At 47.3% G+C, this 16,938-nt stretch overlaps 1 protein-coding gene across 2 annotated transcripts in view; it reads right to left on the reverse strand.

Annotated features, from left to right (window-relative positions):
- Window positions 1–16,938, reverse strand: part of SGMS1 (sphingomyelin synthase 1) — a 276,959-nt gene that overhangs the window by 149,313 nt on the left and 110,708 nt on the right. The window contains exon 1 of one of the 2 annotated variants that reach the window (XM_044296268.1): window positions 12,166–12,192. The exons of the other annotated variant lie outside the window; for it this stretch is intronic. The gene's annotated coding sequence lies outside the window, so the exon portion shown is untranslated. Of the gene's footprint in view, window positions 1–12,165; window positions 12,193–16,938 lie in introns of those variants that run through there. 2 annotated transcript variants of the gene reach the window in all.

Genomic DNA, 16,938 nt, shown 5'->3' on the forward strand with positions numbered 1-16,938 from the left:
GCCTCCATGATGCGGAATGCACACAGCCGGTGTCCCGTGTATTGCGGACCGCCCATATGCGGGCAGCAATACAGCCACGGGGGACACGCGGCCGTGTTCAAGAGGCCTTAGAAAGAGATTATTATGTACTATATGGTGTTTGATTCTCGTTTTTTACACTAATCATGGGATAACCCCCTTTAGGGACATTATTTGTTCCAACAACTGGATCATTCAGGTTGGTGCCCAATTTTCTACAGGCAGTGAACAGTATGCCAATATGCCCTACCATACTGAGAAATATTGTTTTCTTTCTTCTAGGTGCTCAGTATCAGTCTTTACTGTAATACTGATGAAGTGAAGAATCCCAGCAGACGTGACTTAATGCTCATTCGGAATTTATTGCAAGGTAACAATATGTCCCATATTCTAGGACGCGTTTCGGCTAAGGTAGCCTTTTTCGACCTGTTGAAAAAGGCTACCTTAGCCGAAACGCGTCCTATAATATGGTACATATTGTCACCTTGCAATAAATTCCGAATGAGCATTAAGTCACGTCTGCTGGGATTCTTCACTTCATTGAACATGGAATTGGTCCTGTCCCGTGCGGCGTGCATCAAGCGAGTGCTGGCCGATTTACCTCTTTACTGTAATACTGACATTTTATTCATGCACCTGGATGAGGAAAATTAACAGTGCTATCTGTCAAATGATTAAGGCTACTTTCACACTAGCGTTTGTGGATCCGTCATGGATCTGCAAAAACGCTTCCATTACAATAATACAACCACATGCATCCGTCATGAACGGATCCGGTTGTATTATGTCTTCCATAGCCACGACGGATCCGTCTTGAACACCATTGAAAGTCAATGGGCGACAGATCAGTTTTCTAGTGTGTCAGAGAAAACGGATCCATCCCCATTGACTTACATTGTGTACCATGATGGATCCGTTTGGCTCCGCTTCGTCAGGCGGACAGCAAAACACTGCATTCTGCCTCCAGAGCAGAACGGAGACTGATCGGAGGCAAACTGATGCATTCTGAGCGGATCCTTTTCCATTCAGAATGCATTAGGGTAAAACTGATCAGTTTTGGACCGTTTGTGAGAGCCCTGAACGGATCTCACTAACGGAAAGCCAAAATGCCAGTGTGAAAGTCGCCTAATAATGCGCCGCAGCACAAGGAATTGTGGGAGATTTTAGGATGAGAGGCAGATTTTTTATAAAACATGCCATTCCTATCAGTACAATAGCTGCAATCTATAGGGGCCTCTTGTTAAATCTCTTCAAGAGATCAAACTATCCGGCAAGAAATGTCCCATAATCCCTCAGCTTGACTCAGCCGGACTCCAAGCGCAAAATTTATTCAGAGACTCGGTTGTATTTTAATCACTTTCAGAGGACACAGCGTCCTTAGTGCTTGACAGAAAAAAAAAACAGGGGCTGTGAAACCAAACCGCTGCCGGCTGTTCTTCTGTAGCTTATTAATGTCGACTTATGCAAATATGTGTGAGAGAGAGTTAAACGCAAATCTGTGCGAGATCTGTGCAGTGAAGATATATGGGTGAGGGTGCGTCCACATCAGCCCGCCATCATTTCTGCCAGAAATCGGCCTGATCCCCAGCAGATCCCATTATAGTCAATGGGAATCCGGTGGTTCATGGCATTATCTGGCTATGCTGCATACGGTGAACTCAGACAGGCTGTTGTGGCATATTACTTAATGCTGACGTCCATTTAGCATAAGCAGGCAGTAAATCTATGCCATCTGTGGAGTGGGGATATTTTACTAAAAATGACCACTACTTTTTCTTTTTTTTTTTTATTGAAAATGTTTTCACACACTGCAAAATAACGATATGAAACATTTACTGGGGCAAAATCATCTTTATAACCAGTTGAAGGACACATTTAAAGGGGGTTTTCCAGGCTCCTCAGGATAGGTCACCAATATCTGATTGGTGGGGATCCATCACTGCGCACCCCCATGAAACACACTGCTGCCTACAAAAGCAGAACTGGCACAATGAATGGAGCCTGAAGCACAGCGGTGTAGTGACCATGCTGGGTAACTGCAGCTCAGGTCAGCTTTCACGCACTTTAGTGTGACCTGAGCTGCAGTTACCCAGCACGGCTACTACACTTTGAACAAAGCTGTGCTTCCGGCTCCATTCACATTGCTAGTTCTGGTGCTGGACGATGCAGAGAACAGGTTATTGATAGGGGGGTGAGGTGTAGGTGGCTATGAGTATAGGTAGTCAGTATTAGGAGCCTGGAATACCCCTTTAAAGGCCCTCTGTCAGCAGATTTGTACCTATAAAACTTGTTGACCTGTTACATGTGCACTTGGCAGCTGAAGGCATCTGTGTTGGTCCCATGTTCATATGTGCCCGCATTGCTGAGAAAAAGGATGTTAATACATACGTAAATGAGCCTCTAGGAGCAACGGGGGCATTGCTATTACTCCTAGAGGCTCTGCTCTCTCTGCAACCACTGCCCCCTCTCCACTTTGAGTGAGACACAACCAGACAGTGTAAATATAATCACACCTGGCCCTGTTAATCAAAGTACAGAGGGCGCTGCAGTTCCAGAGAGAGCGGAGCGCAGCCTCTAGGAGTAATGGCAACACCCCCGTTGCTCCTAGAAGCTCATTTGCATATAATAAAACATCATTTTTCTAAGCAATCCGGACACATATGAACATGGGACCAACACAGATGCCTTCAGCTGCCAAGCGCACATGTAACAGGTCAGCCAGCAAATCTGCTTATAGATTAAAGCTCTTTAAGATGAAAAAAAAAAAAAAAGTTTAAAAGGATTTTCCATGAATGTAAACAGACTGTGTATCGTTAGTATGTGTGAATATGGGGGGAGGCACCCCCTCCAATCAGCAGGATGCCATGTACATTTTCAATGTGACTAGAATATGAAACGATCTAGTTCTTAACGTCTTCAGTCCAACCGTCATCCTGTGAGCCCAGACGGGGCAGAATATGAGAAGTAGCATGGCACGCTGAAACAATGCCCTCGCCAACATGAGACACAGGGAGTGAAAAGTGCTGAAATCATGAAAACCAGCCTTTACTAGGCACTATACTATATATTACGTATTGCATATATTCTTGCATTTATATGTATTTTTTTTATATTTGCGAACTGAGAGGGAAGGTTTTGGTGCAATCATCTCGTCATACTTGAAGTGCTACCACTGAACCCAACATTGAGCAACAGGAAGCGACTCTGGGTACAAAGGAACAGAAAGTACACATCTCATGTCAGCGGTGACACGTCACATAGTCCCAGTACAACCGCGTATTCCCACTGGACGCCCAGAAGCATTTTAGTAGACAGGCTGCAGAGTTAGGCCTCTTGCACACGAACGTTGTGTGCCCGTGGCCGTATTGTGGCCCGCAATACACGGGCACCAGCCCGTGTGCACTCCGCATCATGGATGCGAAACGGAAGCACAGGTTCTACTTTTTTGCTGTGCGGACGGATAAAGGATCCATTCAAGTTGAATGGGTCTCGATCCGTCCCGGCCGCTGCCCGTGCATTGGGGACCACAAATTGCGGCCCCCAATGCATAACACGTATGTGCAACTGCGGACAAGATAAGGCATTTTCTATGAGAGCGCCGGCAATGTGCGGTCCGCAAAATGCGTAACGCACATTGCCGGTGTCCGTGTTTTGCGGATCCGCAATTTGCAAATCCGCAAAACACATACGGACGTGTGAATGGACCCTAATGAAAAAGGTTTATAGCAGGCTTCATAACTCATGGGGCAAAAGTTTTGCTTACACGTTTTGGAAAAGATCCCGAGTCTGAGCATAGATTACAAGAACATGACTTTCCCCCGGGAGTTCTGACGTATGCTGTCAACCTTTATTCATTAAAGCTGGAAGTACCCGTTTCATCCAGGTGCGGCATCTTGGCTGAGGACTTATGTACAGCAGACGGGTGAGCTGACGCTTCCAATTTTCTTATCAGCAATTTCTGACTGACGCTGTACCTAACAAGCACAATTCAGAACATTTTATTCTAAATGGGCCATAATTCATTTTTGGAATATACTTTATTTACTTGTTTTAGTGACCTAATATACACTTGAAGTCCAGGTGGCTATAGCGCTCTGGATCATATCAGAGGGGTACGGATGCCAGTGTGAGGCCGCAGGGAGCGATCTACACACCGCTGCTCCTGCCTGTGCCGGCTCCGCTCTACTAAAGCCTGGCATAGCGCATCTGATATTTAAAGAGGACCTTTCTCCGCTCCTGACATGTCTGTTTCAATAGCTTCATGCATTCCCCATGTAATAACCATTCTGGAGCATCTATTCTTATGTCTCTATGTTGTGCCGTTCTTTTATTATTTATACTATAATTTATGGGCAGGGCTGGAAGCGTCTTGGACGTGGGTAAGGCATGCCAAACCTAAACTATGGCTGAGTTGTGCCGGGAGCCACGGGCGTGGGTAGGCCTGGAGAGGGCAAAAGAGACAAGTACACTGTGTCGTGCAAACCGGTTTATTGTGTGCTACCGCCCCGCATGACCTATGACGCCAACGATTGAAAAGCCTGGGATATTTCCCTATGTGGATTCGGGATGTATCTGTTGAAACAAGAAGATCTCCAGCGTCCCATGGAACGGATGACATGAGCAGGGACTTGGTGTTTTGAAGCTGACGAAGCCGCTCCGATGCGGAATGAGTGACCCGAGATGACGCCTAGGTCGTACCCAAGGCCTGCCGTTAGCGAACGGATATGGGACGTGAATTGATGTGAAGAGAGGGGTTTATCTTTGAAGGGTAGGAGAGGACTGTTGGGAGGAGCAGACTGTAACAGGGATAATAATTTGTTAAGAATCCGGACCGGGCACCAGTTGTTTTGGGTAGGGAAATATTTAATCTCCGTGGGTGGCCCTGTTTGGCTTGTTTTGGTCAGTGGTAGGCTGAGTATGAAATGGTCATTATGCCACGACAGCTGGTCTTTGCGAAGACAGCCGTGCCCCAGGGTGCTGCCGGTGAATTCTCCTGGACGGAGAAAGCCGTAAAAACTTAAAAACATGGCTGCTTGTAATACCGTGCTGGTCAAGGGCCCAAAAGGGGAGCCGTCTAGCGTGGAAGACAGATCCCTGAACAGCTTGGTGGACACCGGTTGTCTGCGGGAGGGAGTTTGTTTGGCGGTTTTCTGAATTCCCCTAAGGGCTGCCTTGATGGCCTGGTTTGAGAAAATGGAAGAACGATCCGGATTACTAAGCATGAAGTGGTGTTGGAGGCCTGCTAGGTATATTTTGATGGAACTGTGAGAGAGTTTGAGTTGGGATTGACAGAAAGCTATGAACGCCAGCAGGTACGATGTTTCGTCCCGGTCGCCCTGAGGGTAAAGGAGTCTAAACCTACTGAATGCTTTCAACCCGGTTCTGTAATTCCTGGCCGTGTTTGGGGCTAAGGATTGGCTTATGAAATGTTTTGCTGTCGAGATGAGAGACTCTAGTCCATCACTAGAGTGTTGTGTGGCGGAATTGAGGCTCCCGTGGGATCCGCGTCGGGCATCTCCTGGAAAAAAACCGAAAAATTTAATCTAGACAATGCATCTGCTGCTACATTTTTATGTCCCTGAATGTGTTCCCCTGCAAAACGGAAATTAAAAGAAAGGGACAGCCATACTAGTCTGCGTAGCAGTGACATGATTTTTGGGGACTTAGCCCTTTGTTTGTCGAGGATGTCAACTAATGCCTGGCTATCCGTGACAAAAAGGACAGAGGAATTGGCCCACTGTTTTCCCCAGACTTGAGCGGCTGCTACTATGGGATAAAGCTCTATGAGGGGGGATGATTTTAAAGCATCTATGTCGGAGCTTAATTCTGGGGGCCATTTGCCCGCCATCCAATGGTTGCCAGAAATAGCAGCAAACCTGACTGACCCCGCTGCATCTGAAAAAATGATGGGGGAGAGTGAGGTTCGGGGAGGAATAAATAAAGAAATACCGTTCCAGTTTGACAAGAATGACTTCCACATGTGCAGATCTGCCCTGGCATGACTGTCTAAAGAAATTGTGCTGTCCTGATCCTGAGCTTCAGGAAGAAGCTGCAGCAACCTTGACATAAACGATTTACCCTGCGGCATGACCCTGGTCGCAAAATTGAGCATTCCCAGAAGAGACTGAAGTTCCGTTTTGGTGATGGAGTTTCCTAGTACTGCTCTGTCCATGGCTATGCGGATTTTACTTAATTTCTCTGGAGGAAGCCTGGCTTCCATACGGACCGTGTCCAAGATGATACCTAGGAAGGTGACCTGTGTGGCTGGCCCTTCTGTCTTTTTTTTGAGCTAACGGGACCTGTAACTGATTAAAGAACTCCGTCAAAGTGTTTAAACCGGTCGGGTGAGGATGCCGCTTCTCAATTATCAAGAAGTCGTTCAGATAGTGGATGACCATTGGCAAACCGCCGTGGTGAACCAATATCCAGTGGAGGGCCTGTGCTAACTGGTCAAAGAGCCATGGACTGCTTTTGCAACCGAAAGTGAGACGATTTGCAAAATAAAATTTATTGGACCATCTGATGCCATAAAAACCCCAAAGCTGTGGCTGGATGGGCAGCAGCTTGAAGGCGTCAGCTATATCTGCCTTGGTGAGCCAAGAACCCTTGCCTGAGAGCAAGATGAGTTGGACTGCCTGATCGATAGAAGAGTATCTCATTGAGTACTCCTCTGATGGAATCAGTGAATTCAGGCTGGGGGTGGACGAAGCATGTGGAGCAGACAAATCGTAGATCATACGTTTTTTATTCGATGACTGTTTAGACACAATGCCGATAGGACTGATGGGCCAGTGCTGAAAGGGAACATCAGAAAAGGGGCCCAGCAAGAAACCTTTATTGACCTCTGCTTGTATCAATGTCTCGACTGCTTCTGGGTCATGACTGGCCGACAGTAAATTGGAACCCTCCCAGTTGGCTTGAGGAAGAGCGACTAACCCTGTGTGAAACCCTTCGTGGAACCCAGCTATTAAGGATTCAGTGAAGACTCGGTCAGGATGGTTTTTGAGGAGACTTGACAGCAGTTCGACATTGATGTCGGTTAGTCATAACTGCTTTGAGGCTTTCCTAGGGCACAAGGAGCGTGGGTGAGCTCTGAAACACAATGAACAGATGTGCAGGGCCCGACACGCATTGAAGGCACAACTTCCCAAGTTAAAGTTATTGCATAATTGGCTTTTGCCGAGGTAGATTATGGGCCGGCCTAGTTTGTCCACTGAACTGGGATTACCCTGAGCACCGGAGGGACCGGGCCACGCCCCTTGCGGCGTGCCAGGGCTAGAGTTCGGGCACCAATCTGTTAAATGAAATATGGATTGGCAGTTCGAGCAGGTGGGGGCCCTGAGACCTGCAAAGTGCCGGCAAAATAGCTCAGTGTCCATCTCCGCCCAATTGGTGACAAACTGGAACTGGGAAAGTGCTGCTGCAGCTTTAGCGGAGAAGGACCGGTGGTAATCGTAAAATGCCGATCCACCATATTTCTGACCCAGGTCGGTGACCTGGTAAAGATATCTGTCCAGTTCCTCCCTTCTGTCTGGCTGGGCTGAACAGACCACATCTCTATATACGCTGAAAGCTAGCACGAATTCCGGAATGGTCAGCTTCCTGTTGAGACGTGCATCTTTAGCTTTCATGACTATGGACACGTCCCCACAGTTAATCACGCGACTTTCTGGAACATCGTGGGATGCAATGAGAATGGAGGCTAGATTTATATCTTTCCCTGCCACAATGTCCTTTTTTAGATTCTCTGGCAGAAAGTGGGACGGGGCAATTTGGGGGGTAGGTATGTGAATACCTGGGAGAGACTGTGGGATGGCCAGGGATGATGTGGTAGCCTGACTTTGACCGGATGTTGAGGGCTGGACTTCCAGAACGTCGACTCTGGACTGGATGTCCGAGACCGAACTGACCAAACCACTGATGGAGGATTGGAGCTGAGACAGTGAGAGCTGAATTGATGACAGGGAAGTTTGTTCCCCAGAGGGCCCAGCCTCAGACATCAAAATTCTGAAAAGTTCTGCTTTTCTGGCAGATGCAGGATACCGGATCCCTTTCCTATTCAGCTCAGCAATTAACTTTGGGATGGTCCAGCTCCGGAGGGATCTGTTGGTGACCCGACCTGAGACTGCAGAGCCTAAGGAAGAGACGTTGTCTTCTATATCGGACACCTGTGACATCTTGGACCCGCCTTAAGCTGAACCGACTTTTGACGAATGACTTGATCTGGATTGCCGCGGACAGAAAAACCAAAAATAAGAGCTAGACAAGGTATATGTGGACTGAAATAAGCAAGAACAGAACCTACCAGTGATATAACTCTTGTATCGAATATCTTACCTTGCGGAACTTTAGCCTACTTTCTACTTGGAAATTATAGCAGCTGGAAACACTTCTAGGAATCTGAGGGAAAATTTAAGTAGACTGAATGACGTAGCCGTGAGAAAGGATGGGAACCGTGAGACCCTTGAACGTCCGTAAGGCTCATGAAGCCGAGCCTATGCAGACTAGGACAGGGTATGGCGAACCCAGTGGCACACTAGATTGAACAGCCCAGATGATCCGGGTGATATACCACATTGAACTTGGCCTGGACGATCCAGGTGACATACAACATCGACACTGGACCTGGATGATCCAGGAGGTACGCATGCGAGACATGTCCTGGACGATCCAGGTGACCCTACAGGAACGTGCCTGGAAGGTCCAGGAAACGCGCGACACTGGACCATGGCCTGGACGATCCAGGTGACCTATGACGTGAAGCGTGGCCTGGACGAACCAGGTGACAAAAAACATTGGACTAGGCCTGGACGATCCAGGTAACGTACAACATGAGACCAGGGCCTGGACGATCCAGGTAACATACAACATGAGACCAGGGCCTGGACGATCCAGGTAACATACAACATGAGACCAGGGCCTGGACGATCCAGGTAACATACAACATGAGACCAGGGCCTGGACGATCCAGGTAACATACAACATGAGACCAGGGCCTGGACGATCCAGGTAACATACAACATTGGACTGGGCCTGGACGATCCAGGTAACATACAACATTGGACTGGGCCTGGACGATCCAGGTAACATACAACATGAGACCAGGGCCTGGACGATCCAGGTAACATACAACATTGGACTGGCCTGGACGATCCAGGTAACATACAACATGAGACCAGGGCCTGGACGATCCAGGTAACATACAACATGAGACCAGGGCCTGGACGATCCAGGTAACATACAACATGACCAGGGCCTGGACGATCCAGGTGACATGCAACGTTGGCACTGAGCCTGGACGATCCAGGAGACATACAACATGAAGATGGAACCAGAGTGACATGCGGGGTGTGCTGGGGAACTGCAGGGAGTGGGGGCACAGGGCTGGACTTGCTGGGACAAACTCTTCTCAGACCTCATTCATCTGAAAAGACGAACTGACATGCCTGAGAATATCTGAGTGAGTGACCAGTTTGGAACGGCAACATGCCAGAACCTCGCCGCATGTGGATGTGACCCATCTTCTGAGTGCCTGGCAGTGTCACCATGCGGGCCACAGACCGACCCTGATGGAACGCCATGAGTCCAGAGCCACAAACTGCAGTCATGCTGCGGTACCTCACGCTGGGGAAGGAGGACTCCGGTGCGGCTCCGGCGGGTGAGTGTGTGGGAACGGTCTGTGCTCCGCCTGGGGAGGCTGAATGGGGCAGGCGGAAGTAAGTGCGTTCCACCTTGGACCGCAAGACGACTTGGGGAAGCGCTGCTGCCGGCTGTGCGCGTGCCGGAGGCGGGCGGAAGTAGGTGCGTTCCACCCTGGACCGCAAGACGACTTGGGGAAGCGCTGCTGCCGGCTGAGCGCGTACAGGAGGCGGGCGGAAGTACATGCGTTCCGCCTTGGACCGCAAGGTGATTTTAGGGAAGCACTGCTGGAGGACGTACGGGAGTATCACGCTCCATAAACTTACTTTGAGGAGAAAGACTTCTCACCGGAATGTAGCACCGTGCAGCAATTCACTCTGGACGAGAGAGAGAAACAAACAGCTTGCTAGACGGCTAGATGTGGCTCCTCCTACGAACGTAAGTGAGACACACCACCTGAGGGGAGACCTTGACAGGCATATATAGGGAGCTACGCCCTGCCCACAAATACAGGCTGAAATCAGCCTTAATACTTATGAAGGAATTGCTAGCAGTCTGCAGTAAGGGTACAGAGGGGAGGTAACCAGTTGGAGGTGTGTACCTGCACAGACTGACTGTCCAATCAGTGCTGCCATTCTCAGACTGTGCAGGTACACCCCCCCAACTGGTTCCCTCCCCTCTGTACCCTTACTGCAGACTGCTAGCAATTCACTCATAACTTCTAGTAGAAATATTAAAGGAATGGCACAACATACAGACATAAGAATAGATGCTCCAGAATTGTTAGTACGTGGGGAATGCATAGAGCTATTGAAACAGACATGTCAGGTGCGGTGACCGGTCCTCTTTAATAATGGGGGGGGGGGGGGGAGGCAGGCACAGGCAAGAGCAGCAATATGCTATGCAGAGCTTCTGCCTGTGCTCACTCCACTCTATCAAAGCCTGGCATAGCAAATTGGTACAGGTTCAACAGATTCCAAGGCACTATAGGCACCCGAAGTCCAAGTGCCCATTAAGTCACTAAGACAGTAACATATTCAAATAAAGTATAATACACATTTAGAATTAGAATAGTTTCAGTGTACAAAAAATTATTCAAAAGGTTATGTACACGTTAATAAAACAACACTCCACTGTCATAAGAAGGTGAGAAACCTCATAAAATCCATATAAAAAGATGGGGGGGGGGGGGGGGGGAGATTAAAACAAACAAAAAGAACACAAGTTGGGTAAAAATTATTTTTTCCACACAATACTGCAAACTAGATGTGCTGAAGCTGCTGACAGCGCCGTCTACGCAACTATCTGCTTTTCCTTGCAGAGTCCTTCAGTGAAACAATGGGAGTAACTATAATTGAGGTTTGGGGTTTTGTTGCATGTGACAAACATGACGACTTTGAGAGAATGTGTCTGAGCGCAGTCAGCTCTGAAAGCTTCTAACCTTAAAACACACTGACCTTTCAGTCTAGTCACTTCTTAAAGGGGGGGTCAGTTTTTTTTTAAATGATGGCCTATCCTCAGAAGCAGATGAAGTCAAGGAGAGCAGCGCAGTAGTAGCGAGCTCCCGCCACTACAATGTCCACGGTGCTGACTTCCATTGACGGAGCTACACAGACCAGCCGATCAGCAACAGTGTGGAGTGTTAGACCCCCACCGATCAGATAGAGATTGGCTAGTCTGAGGATCACTTTAAAGTGAATTCAGTCAGCTGATTTGTGAAACTGGCTGACCTGTTACATGTGCACTTGAGCCTCTAGGAGCAACGGGGGCATTGCCATTACACCTAGAGGCTCAGCTCTCTCTGCAACTGCCGCACCCTCTCTACTTTTATTCACAGGACAAGGCGTGAAAGCGTCATCACACCTGGCCCTGTCAAAGTGCAGAGGCCACGCAGTTGCAGAGAGAGCCGAGTCTCTAGGTGTAATGGCAACGCCCCCATTGCTCCTAAAGGCTCATTTGCATATATTAAAACTTAATTTTTCTCAGCAATACAGCCACATATGAACATGGGACCAACACAGATGCCTTCAGCTGCCAAGTGCACATGTAACAGGTCAGCCAGTGTCATAGGTACAAATCTGCTGACAGATGCCCTTTAATATCATCATACAAGTCCTAACAGCGTTATCCTTTTTCTAAATAAAAAAATAATAAACAGTATACATAGTCAGAGGGGCAGAATTAGGAATAAATGTGATTTATGGTATGGACTATTGATTGAGAATGCATAAATAATGCAAGCAATCAAGAGGCCGAGTATGTGAATACACTTCTGCAAAATACATCATATAATGAGAGGAAGGAATAAAGGTTACAAGCATAATAAAAGTTACAGGATCCTTCCGCAGAGTTTTTACAGCGGCTTTATCATGACTTCAAGCCATAATTTCCTTAAGGAAGGAGTGGTAAGAAATAATCTGCTTCTATGACAGTAAATGATGGACGGGATACGGATGACCTATCTTTAGAACAGACCATCAAAATCTGATCTGTGCAGGTCCGACCTACCATGCCATTCAAGTATGAGCCACTGTGCAGCAGCAGGAGCCTCTTGTCACGGCTGTTTCTCGGTTCTGGTGTAGTTTGCTGTGACACATCTGCCGTGCATGCAGTTGCCTGGGACAACGTGTTGTTTTCGCATTTGTGTGCACTGCACCTGTTTCCTGGCCTCTCCCCAATCTGGTGGTTATGGGGTTAGGGTGTGGTATCACGGCTCTACTTAGGCTACATGCACACGAACGTGGTTTGGTTTCACATCCGAGCCGCATTTTTTGCAACTCTGGCGCAGATCCAATGACTTCAATGGGGCCGCAAAAAATGCGGTCAGCACTCTGTGTCTGCAAAAAAAATAAAACATATCCTATTCTTGTCCGTTTTGTGGACAAGGATAGGCATTGTTACAATGGATCCGCAAAAAAACGGATGCCATACGGACGTTATCCATTTTTTTTGCGGATCTGCAATTTGCGGACCGCAAAACGCATATGGTCGTGTGCATCTAGTCTTATCCTGTTGCTGTGAGCAAGTGGTCAGTTGTATTCCAGCCTCGGTTGGTGCTGGAGCCTTGCTCCTTTCCCGGATATTCCATCTGTCCAGTGTGAGGGCCCCCTAGTTTGACATCAATGTCTTCCCTATGTTTCTTTGTTTTCTACCCTACTTTTCCTTGTATATGTTTGGTGTGGGTTATGTTCAGGGTCTGTTGTCTGTCTAGTTGTTGTTCCATGTCTGGACTGTTGTTGGTTTGTACGGTCCTGCCTGGATGCTAGACGTTCCCCTGTCCGCCTGTGCCTTCGGTGAGAGGGCTCCAGGGTTCCCCGGAGGAGGAACCACAAGTCAGTGAGCAGCTCTGCCTGGTGCCGTCATGTATCCTGTTCACATGGGGGTCCAGGCAGTTTATGGTGTGTTGCTCTGGCAGGTAAGTGCTAATTGTTCTGGGTTCTTACCCGCCGAACAAGTTGCTTTTCACTGTCTTCCCCTTTCCCTGCAGCTAGGACAGTGGGAGACTTCTGGTTCAGCCGTGTTTTGGAGGAACCGGTTGTCTCTGGTCCTGACTCTATTCCAGGGATCTATAGGGTTATTAGGGACTGAGGTTCCTGTCTATGAGACCTCCTAACATCTGGGTCCGCTCATACGGTTAGGAGTCAGGGTGACGTTTAGGGAGGTTCCCTACTCTGTTTCACCGGTGTCCTGGCCTAGTTTCAACTCCTGCTTCCTTACGTTGTTCAGTGGGGAGTTTCCCCCCCCCCCCCACACACTCCCCACCGTGACACCTCTAGGGACATCACCTTTATTCCTCATGCACAAGAACATATTTTATGTCTGAATCCACTCCGCAGTTTTTTTTCCGGATAGGATGCGAACCCATTCATTTCTATGGGGCTGCAAAAGGCATGGACAGCACCCTGCGTATGTATGTCCCCTCAGCAGATGCTTGGAGTGGCCTATGTGTGGTTGGCTGTTGACTCATAAGGGTCAAGAGACACCAGTGTGGTGCACCAAAAGGACAGGCAAATTTGTAGTCAGTAACAGACCAAGGTCAGGGTGAGCAGAGTTTGTGCAAATACATGAACAGAACCAAGGTCAGGGCAGGTAGCACAGTGTCAGTGTGGTAAATAAGGCACAGGTCAGGTCAGGTGGTGAAGTCAGGAAATAGGCAGAAGCCGGTACACCGGCAGACTTTGCAAGGAACTAGCAAGCTAGGGATCTTATTTCTCAAGGACCTTCCTACTGGGGAAGGTGCCTTAAATATCCAGTTTCTCAGCCCTACGGGTGCAGGGGACGGAGAGGCTGGCTGCATAAGCAGGCAGAGCAGACCCAGCAGCCATGCCCAACCCAGCGAAAGGCGTGTCTAGCCCCTAGGTAAGTCTGACAGGGAAGTGCACATACATGTCAGGAGAGGTTATAGGTCCACTTTAACCCTGTTTATATAGCCCCATAGTCCCATGACTGCTGTGGCCAAGAACAGGCTTGAACTGTCACATCTGCTTGAACGATAGGTCATACCATTCAAGCAGATGTATTGTAACGGCTAAGATCGGTGATTGGCTACAGCGGTCCAGCGAGGACTGGAAGCAGCCAGGAACGGGGCGCGGACTGGTAAGTAGAGGTTACATTGCATTTTTTTCTGGGAGAGTAATAATACTCCTCTCTGTATTTTTGAGGAGTATTTTCAGCCAATGAGGAGTACGAAATAAGACAACGGGCGGCTGCTTTATTTTTTTGGTCATAACTATTATTCTATAGCCATTTAAGAGTTTGTTTTTTGAAGTGGTAATGGCAGAAAAGCAGTTCTGCCTGTGAGAGAGCTTTATAGGAACATAGCGAATCAATGAATTACCACTGCAATCTACAGGAGAAGTGATCAGATGATCGAATGTTAAAGTGAAAAAAAAAAGGTTTTAAAAATATACAAAAATAATATTCAAATTAGCTCCCTTTCCTCATTTAAAAAATAATGATCACTGGCACCTCCGCATCCCAAAATGTCCATACTATTAAAAAAATGTATCACACAGTCAGCGTTCCACCAACACTCCGTTGAAAATCAATGGGACTGCCGAAGATGGTGCTTGGCTATGTCTGGCAGTCCTACACAAGTGAAAAGAGAGGTGGTGCGACTATCGCTCTATTCAATTGTTGGACCTACTTTCTCACGATCGGTGGTGTCCAGGTGGTTGGATTCCCACACAGTTCCCCCCCCCATCAAGTGTATAGTTCGTAGCTTCCTGTTACTGGAAAAACTCTTTACGCAATTAAGGATGTGATGTTCTCATGTCACAGGTCATCAGGGTCCGATTGGCCCACCAGAAAACCAGACGATTTTCCGGTGGGCCCATTCTCTTAGCTATAGTAGGCTCCAGAGGTCCAGGAGAAAAATCTAATTTGGAGCTAATCACTTGCCACTAAGTTCTCTTTCTTTCAAAACCTCTTAGACTTTATTGATTTAGGAGTTTGGCCCCACCAATGAACCCCATTTAGACACTGGTGGTCATGACATAGATGTGAAGGACATATTTCCACCTAAACCTTTTCTCTGGGACTGAAGCTTTGAAAGAGGATGTTGAGGGTTTTGTACAATGAAGCCCTTCATAAAACGTTCTGGTTCACAGTAATAGTAGTGCCAACTCTTTATGTTCTATACGGTGAAGAAAGGGATCGATCTTCAAGAGAATCTAAAGTCAGATGAAGCTCTGCTTTTAAAGGTTTACAGTAGGACAAGACCAACATCTGTGAATCAGATTAAACCCTTGATATATATATATAGTTTTTCTAGGCCCGGAGTGAACTATTAAGGCACTTTAATTCCAATGGAAACTATTCTGGTAACTAATAATAGGCTGCATATAATATAAGAATATGTAAAGCATCAACCCACAGCAATAAATAGCCCTCAGAAAAAGCTGGTGTCATAAAGGCCACCTTGTCAATAATGACGCCGGCCGGTAGCCAGCTATAAACAGCATTTGGCACTGTGAAATGAAACCATTTCTTAAATAACTCGGAGCTGTGCAGACAAGCATGGCATAAAAAGCTTTTTGATTTTCTTCAATTTATCCCATTAAAGAGTCCTGGGGTGGTCATTCATTAAGAGGCCATGGTGGCGATTAGACTGGGGCAGCATAGGAACATCCTGGGAAGTTAATAGAAGATTGGTGCATTAGCGGACTGATTGGTACTTACCACTCATCAAAACGCCCTGCTGCATCATTATCACAGCAGCGTGTGTACTCGAGGCTCGCAGCCCACAGAAGAGACTTACAAATGCTAATAACTTGTAAGCATAAAGAGAAATGCCAGGCATGCCAACCCCATTCACCGACAGCAATGTATGCATAAATATGGCACTGCTACAAATTCTCTCCATTCCAAAGGGTGTTCCCCAATGGAAGAGTCAATCGCCCATTTGTTGTAGTTACCTCTGCCACTAAATAGTTTTAATTGTGCTCACCCAAAAATCCGGAGCTGGTGAAAAGATCTTTACAATAAAACATCCTTTCTTCCCTGGTGACTGAGCATCAATCAACATATGCAAAGGGTCTTAAAGGAAATGTGTCATCAGAAAATGACCTATTGTTTAAATCATGTTTTTATGTTAAACATATTTTTTTTTAAATTTATTGTTGTTATTTTTAATTTTCTGTATCAATACCTATATTGGAGCTGCAACGATTACTCGAGTAAATCAAGTAACTTGACACGAAAAAAAAAAAATATTCGATGTGACACAAAGGACTGATGGCACTGGGGACTGATGGCACTGGGGGGAGCTGATGGCACTGGTGGAGCTGATGGAACAGAGGACTGATGGCACTGGTGGAGCTGATGGCACTGGTGGAGCTGATGCAACAGAGGACTGATGGCACTGGGGGGAGCTGATGGCACATAGGACTGATGGCACTGGGGGGAGCTGATGGCACAGAGGACTGATGGCACTGGGGGGAGCTGATGACACAAAAGACTGATGGCTTGAAGGTATACGTAGAATGGAGGAATTAATAGCTGAAGATGAAGGTTCCGATAAGAAGTATCTTAAAACTTGGACCCCCTGGCTTTTGTTCAGGGACACTCCAGCGTTCTTTAGTTGGCTGGATCAGGCGAACAGTAACGGGTAAATTTACCAGATACCCACCTTACCTTAGTGTTTCCGTTCCTCTTGTGCCTTCCTTCCCTTGTCGTCTTGTTTGGTCGCCGTCTTGTGTGCTAGTGTTTTTCCCCTTTTTATTTTATTTTGTTTTGCTGGGATAAGTTATCCTATCATTTCCTTCATCATATGTAGTCAAT

This window comes from Bufo gargarizans, chromosome 6 (assembly GCF_014858855.1).
Source record: "Bufo gargarizans isolate SCDJY-AF-19 chromosome 6, ASM1485885v1, whole genome shotgun sequence".
NCBI lineage: Eukaryota > Metazoa > Chordata > Amphibia > Anura > Bufonidae > Bufo > Bufo gargarizans.